This window comes from Camelus dromedarius, unplaced genomic scaffold (assembly GCF_036321535.1).
Source record: "Camelus dromedarius isolate mCamDro1 unplaced genomic scaffold, mCamDro1.pat HAP1_SCAFFOLD_161, whole genome shotgun sequence".
NCBI classification, from domain to species: domain Eukaryota; kingdom Metazoa; phylum Chordata; class Mammalia; order Artiodactyla; family Camelidae; genus Camelus; species Camelus dromedarius.
In genome coordinates, this window is record NW_026989763.1 from 1,888,757 (window position 1) to 1,896,240 (window position 7,484).

The window sequence follows — 7,484 nt, forward strand, 5'->3', positions numbered from 1 at the left end:
ATGTATGGAATGGAGTTTGCAACTGAAAAGAAACTTTGTGTTCCCAACCAGCTATGTGAAGGACGGCTTTCACACACAATTATCTCTCAGAAATGAGCAAGTGGAGAGACGTTCGTTCACCTAGCACCAAGGGAACTGTTTGCAGGACACACTTTTTCTCTGCTTTCTCAGTCTGTTTCCTAGTGCCGGTTTGAAGTTCCTGCAGTTTTCACTGTCAAACCGAGTTGGAGCTAGTACTTCCCCATATATATTTATGGATTGGAGTTTGCAACTGAAAAGAAACTTTGTGTTCCCAACAAGCTAGGTGAAGGACGGCTTTCTCACACAATTATCTCTCAGAACTGAGCAAGTGGAGAGACGTTCGTTCACCTAGCACCAAGGGAACGGGTTGCAGGAGACACTTTTTCTCTGGTTTCTCAGTCTGTTTCCTAGTGCCGGTTTGAAGTTCCTGCTGTTTTCACTGTAAAACCGAGTTGGAGCTAGTACCTACCCATACATACGTATGGAATGGAGTTTGCTACTGAAAAGAAACTTTGTGTTCCCAACAAGCTAGGTGAAGGACGGCTTTCACTCACACTTATCTCTCAGAACTGAGCAAGTGGAGAGACTTTCGTTCAGATAGCACCAAGGGAACGGGATGCAGGAGACACTTTTTCTCTGCTTTCTCAGTCTGTTTCCTAGTGCCGGTTTGAAGTTCCTGCAGTTTTCACTGTAAAACCGTGTTGGAGCTAGTACCTAACCATATATATGTATGGAATGGAGTTTGCAACTTAAAAGAAACTTTGTGTTCCCAACAAGCTAGGTGAAGGACGGCTTTCACACACACTTATCTCTCAGAACTGAGCAAGTGGAGAGACGTTCGTTCATCTAGCACCAAGGGAACGGTTTGCAGGAGACACTTTTTCTCTGCTTTCTCAGTCTGTTTCCTAGTTCCGGTTTGAACTTCCTGCAGTTTTCACTGTCAAACCGAGTTGGAGCTAGTACCTCCCCATATATATGTATGGAATGGAGTTTGCAACTGAAAAGAAACTTTTTGTTCCCAACAAGCTTGGTGAAGAATGGCTTTCACACACACTTTTCTCTCAGAACTGAGCAAGTGGAGAGACGTTCGCTGATATAGCACCAAGGGAACGAGATGCAGGAGACACTTTTTCTCTGGTTTCTCAGTCTGTTTCCTAGTGCCGGTTTGAAGTTCCTGCTGTTTTCACTGTAAAACCGAGTTGGAGCTAGTACCTAACCATATATATATATGGAACGGAGTTTGCAAATGAAAAAAAACTTTGTGTTCCCAACAAGCTTGGTGAAGGACGGCTTTCACACACAATTATCTCTCAGAACTGAGCAAGTGGAGAGACGTTCGTTCACCTAGCAACAAGGGAACGGGTTGCAGGAGACACTTTTTCTCTGCTTTCTCAGTCTGTTTTCTAGTGCCGGTTTGAAGTTCCTGCAGTTTTCACTGTCAAATTGAGTTGGAGCTAGTACCTCCCCATATATATGTATGGAATGGAGTTTGCAACTGAAAAGAAACTTTGTGTTCCCAACAAGCTAGGTGAAGGACGGCTTTCACACACACTTATCTCTCAGAACTGAGCAAGTGGAGAGACGTTCGTTCATCTAGCACCAAGGGAACGGGTTGCAGGAGACACTTTTTCTCGGCTTTCTCAGTCTGTTTCCTTGTGCCGGTTTGAAGTTCCTGCAGTTTTCACTGTAAAACCGAGTTGGAGCTTGTACCTCCCCTTATATATGTGTGGAGTGGAGTTTGCTACTGAAAAGAAACTTTGTGTTCCCAACAAGCTAATTCAAGGAAGGTTTTCAAACCCACTTATCTCTCAGAACTGAGCAAGTGGAGAGACGTTCGTTCATCTAGCATCAAGGGAACGATATGCAGGAGAAAATTTTTCTCTGCTTTCTTTGTCTGTTTCCTAGTGCCGGTTAGAATTTCCTGCAGCTTTCACTGTAAAACCGAGTTGGAGCTAGTACCTCCCCATATATATGTATGGAGTGGATTTTGCTACTGAAAAGAAACTTTGTGTTCCAAACAAGCTAATTCAAGGAAGGCTTTCAAACCCACTTATCTCTCAGAACTGAGCAAGTGGAGAGACGTTCGTTCATCTAGCACCAAAGGAACGGTATGCAGGAGAAAATTTTTCTCTGCTTTCTTTGTCTGTTTCCTAGTGCCGGTTAGAATTTCCTGCAGCTTTCACTGTAAAACCGAGTTGGAGCTAGTACCTCCCCATATATATGTATGGAGTGGATTTTGCTACTGAAAAGAAACTTTGTGTTCCCAACAAGCTATTTCAAGGAAGGCTTTCAAACTCAATTATCTCTCAGAACTGAGAAAGTGGAGAGACTTTCGTTCATCTAGCACCAAGGGAACGGGTTGCAGGAGACACTTTTTCTCTGCTTTCTCAGTCTGTTTCCTAGTGCCGGTTTGAAGTTCCTGCAGTTTTCACTCTAAAACCGATTTGGAGCTAATACCTCCCAATATATATGTATGCAATGGGGTTTGCAACTGAAAAGAAACTTTGTGTTCCCAACAAGCAAGTTGAAGGACGGCTTTCATACACACTTATCTCTCAGAACTGAGCAAGTGGAGAGACGTTCGTTCATCTAGCACCAAGGGAACGGGTTGCTGGAGACACTTTTTCTCTGTTTTCTCAGTCTGTTTCCTAGTGCCGGTTAGTAGTTCCTGCCGTTTTCACTGTAAAACCGAGTTGGAGCTTGTAACTCCCCATATATATGTATGGAAAGGTGTTTGCAACTTAAAAGAAACTTTGTGTTCCCAACAAGCTAGGTGAAGGTCGGTTTTCACACACTGATATCTCTCAGAACTGAGCAAGTGGAGAGACGTTCGTTCATCTAGAACCATGGGAACGGGTTGCAGGAGACACATTTTCTCTGCATTCTCAGTCTATTTCCTAGTGCCGGTTTGAAGTTCCTGCTGTATTCACCCTAAAACCGAGTTGGAGCTAGTACCTCCCCATATATATGTATGGAATGGAGTTTGCAACTGATAAGAAATTTTGTGTTCCCAACAAGATATGTTAAGGACGGCTTTCACACACAAATATCTCTCAGAACTGAGCAAGTGGAGAGACATTCGTTCACCTAGCACCAAGTGAACGGGTTGCAGGAGACACTTTTTCTCTGCTTTCTCAGTCTGTTTCCTAGTGCCGGTTTGAAGTTCCTGCAGTTTTCACTGTAAAACCGAGTTGGAGCTAGTACCTCCCCATATATATGTATGGAATGGAGTTTGCAACTGAAAAGATACTTTGTGTTCCCAACAAGCTAGGTGAAGGACGGCTTTCAAACCCACTTATCTCTCAGAACTGAGCAAGTGGAGAGACGTTCGTTCATCTAGCACCAAGGGAACGGTATGCAGGAGAAAATTTTTCTCTGCTTTCTTTGTCTGTTTCCTAGTGCCGGTTAGAATTTCCTGTAGTTTTCACTGTAAAACCGAGTTGGAGCTAGTACCTCCCCATATATATGTATGGAATGGAGTTTGCAACTGAAAAGAAACTTTGTGTTCCCAACAAGCTAGGTGAAGGACGGCTTTCACACACACTTATCTCTCAGAATTGAGAAAGTGGAGAGACGTTCGTTCATCTAGCACCAAGGGAACAGGTTGCAGGAGAAACTTTTTCTCTGCTTTCTCAGTCTGTTTCCTAGTGCCGGTTTGAAGTTCCTGCAGTTTTCACCCTAAAACCGAGTTGGAGCTAGTACCTCCCCATATATATGTATGGAAAGGTGTTTGCAACTGAAAAGAAACTTTGTGTTCCCAACAAGTTAGGTGAAGGACGGTTTTCACACACTGATATCTCTCAGAACTGAGCAAGTGGAGAGACGTTCGTTCATCTAGAACCATGGGAACGGGTTGCAGGAGACACATTTTCTCTGCATTCTCAGTCTATTTCCTAGTGCCGGTTTGAAGTTCCTGCAGTTTTCACTGTAAAACCGAGTTGGAGCTAGTACATCCCCATATATATTTATGGAGTGGAGTTTGCAACTGAAAAGAAACTTTGTGGTCCCAACAAGCTAGGTGAAGGACGGCTTTCACACACACTTATCTCTCAGAACTGAGCGTGTACAGAGACGTTCGTTCATCTAGCACCAAGGGAACGGGTTGCAGGAGACACTTTTTCTCTTCTTTCTCAGTATGTTTCCTAGTGCCGGTTTGAAGTTCCTGCAGTTTTCACTGTAAAACCGAGTTGGAGCTTGTACCTCCCCTTATATATGTGTGGAGTGGAGTTTGCTACTGAAAAGAAACTTTGTGTTCCCAACAAGCTAATTGAAGGAAGGCTTTCAAACCCACTTATCTCTCAGAACTGAGCAAGTGGAGAGACGATCGTTCATCTAGCACAAAGGGAACGGTATGCAGGAGAAAATTTTTCTCTGCTTTCTTTGTTTCCTAGTGCCGGTTAGATTTTCCTGCAGCTTTCACTGTAAAAGAGAGTTGGAGCTAGTACCTCCCCATATATATGTATGGAATGGAGTTTGCAACTGAAAAGAAACTTTGTGTTCCCAACAAGCTAGGTGAAGGACGGCTTTCACACACACTTATCTCTCGGAACTGAGCAAGTCGAGAGACGTTCGTTCATCTAGCACCAAGGGAACGGGTTGCAGGAGACACTTTTTCTCAGCTTTCTCAGTCTGTTTCCTAGTGCCGGTTTGAAGTTCCTGCAGTTTTCACTGTAAAACCGAGTTGGAGCTAGTACCTCCCCATATATATGTATGGAGTGGAGTTTGCAACTGAAAAGAAACTTTGTGTTCCCAACAATCTAGGTGAAGGACGCCTTTCACACATACTTATCTCTCAGAACTGAGCAAGTGGATACACGTTCGTTCATCTAGCACCAAGGGAACGGGTAGCAGGAGACACATTTTCTCTGCTTTCTCAGTCTGTTTCCTAGTGCCGGTTTGAAGTTCCTGCAGTTTTCACTGTCAAACCGAGTTGGAGCTAGTACCTCCCCATAAATAAATATGGAATGGAGTTTGCAACTGAAAAGAAACTTTGTGTTCCCAACAAGCTAGGTGAAGGGAGACTTTCACACACACTTATCTCTCAGAACTGAACAAGTGGAGAGACGTTCGTTCATCAAGCACCAAAGGAACGGGTTGCAGGAAACACTTTTTTCTGCTTTCTCAGTCTGTTTCCTAGTGCCGGTTTGAAGTTCCTGCAGTTTTCACTGTAAAACCGTGTTGGAGCTAGTACCTCCCCATATATATGTATGGAATGGAGTTTGCAACTGAAAAGAAACTTTGTGTTCCCAACAAGCTAGTTGAAGTACGGCTTTCACACACACTTATCTCTCAGAACTGAGCAAGTGGAGAGACGTTCGTTCATCTAGCACCAAGGGAACGGGTTGCAGGAAACACTTTTTCTCTGCTTTCTCAGTCTGTTTCCTAGTGCCGGTTTGAAGTTCCTGCAGTTTTCACTGTAAAACCGAGTTGGAGCTTGTACCTCACCATATATATGTATGGAATGGAGTTTGCAACTGAAAAGAAACATTCTGTTCCCAACAAGATAGTTGAAGGACGGCTTTCACACACATTTATCTCTCAGAAATGACCATGTACAGAGACTTTCGTTCATCTAGCACCAAGTGAACGGGTTGCAGGAGAAACTTTACTCTGCATTCTCAGTCTGTTTCCCAGTGCCGGTTTGAAGTTCCTGCAGTTTTCACTGTAAAACCGAGTTGGAGCCAGTACGTCCCCATATATATGTATGGATTGGAGTTTGAAACTGAAAAGAAACTTTGTGTTCCCAACAAGCTAGGTGAAGGACGGCTTTCACACACAATTACCTCTCGGAACTGAGCAAGTGGAGAGACGTTCGTTCATCTAGCACAAATGGAACGGGTTGCAGGAGACACTTTTTCTCTGCTTTCTCAGTCTGTTTCCTAGTGCCGGTTTGACTTTCCTGCAGTTTTCACTGTAAATCCGAGTTCGAGCTTGTACCTACCCATATATATGTATAGAATGGAGTTTGCAAGTGAAAAGAAACTTTGTGTTCCCAACAAGCTAGGTGAAGGACGGCTTTCACACACACTTATCTCTCAGAACTGAGCAAGTGGAGAGACATTCGTTCATCGAGCACCAAGGGAACGGGTTGCAGGAGACACTTTTTCTCTGCTTTATCAGTCTGTTTCCTAGTGCCGGTTTGAAGTTCCTGCAGTTTTCACTGTAAAACCGAGTTGGAGCTAGTACCTCCCCAGATATATGTATGGAATGGAGTTTGCAACTGAAAAGAAACTTTGTGTTCCCAACAACCTAGTTCAAGTACGGCTTTCACACACACTTATCTCTCAGAACTGAGCAAATGGAGAGACGTTCGTTCATCTAGCACCAAAGGAACGGGTTGCAGGAGACACTTTTTTTCTGCTTTCTCAGTCTGTTTCCTAGTGCCGGTTTGAAGTTCCTGCAGTTTTCACTGTAAAACCGAGTTGGAGCCAGTACCTCCCCTTATATATGTGTGGAGTGGAGTTTGCTACTGAAAAGAAACTTTGTGTTCCCAACAACCTAATTGAAGGAAGGCTTTCAAACCCACTTATCTCTCAGAACTGAGCAAGTGGAGAGACGTTCGTTCATCTAGCACCAAGGGAACGGTATGCAGGAGAAAATTTTTCTCTGCTTTCTTTGTCTGTTTCTTAGTGCCGGTTAGAATTTCCTGCAGTTTTCACTGTAAACACGAGTTGGAGCTAGTACCTCCCCATATATATGTATGGAATGGAGTTTGCAACTGAAAAGAAACTTTGTGTTCCCAACAAGCTAGGTGAAGGACGGCTTTCACACACACTTATCTCTCAGAATTGAGAAAGTGGAGAGACGTTCGTTCATCTAGCACCAAGGGAACGGGTTGCAGGAGACACTTTTTCTCTGCTTTCTCAGTCTGTTTCCTAGTGCCGGTTTGAAGTTCCTGCAGTTTTCACCCTAAAACCGAGTTGGAGCTAGTACCTCCCCATATATATATATGGAAAGGTGTTTGCAACTGAAAAGAAACTTTGTGTTCCCAACAAGCTAGGTGAAGGACGGTTTTCACACACTGATATCTCTCAGAACTGAGCAAGTGGAGAGACGTTCGTTCATCTAGAACCAAGGGAACGGGTTGCAGGAGACACTATTTCTCTGCTTTCTCAGTCTGTTTCCTAGTGCCGGTTTGAAGTTCCTGCAGTTTTCACTGTAAAACCGAGTTGGAGCTTGTACCTCCCCTTATATATGTTTGGAGTGGAGTTTGCTACTGAAAAGAAACTTTGTGTTCCCAACAAGCTAATTGAAGTACGGCTTTCAAACCCACTTATCTCTCAGAACTGAGCAAGTGGAGAGACGTTCGTTCATCTAGCACCAAGGGAACGGTATGCAGGAGAAAATATTTCTCTGCTTTCTTTGTCGGTTTCCTAGTGCCGGTTAGATTTTCCTGCAGCTTTCACTGTAAATCAGAGTTGGAGCTAGTACCTCCCCATATATATGTATGGAATGGAGTTTGC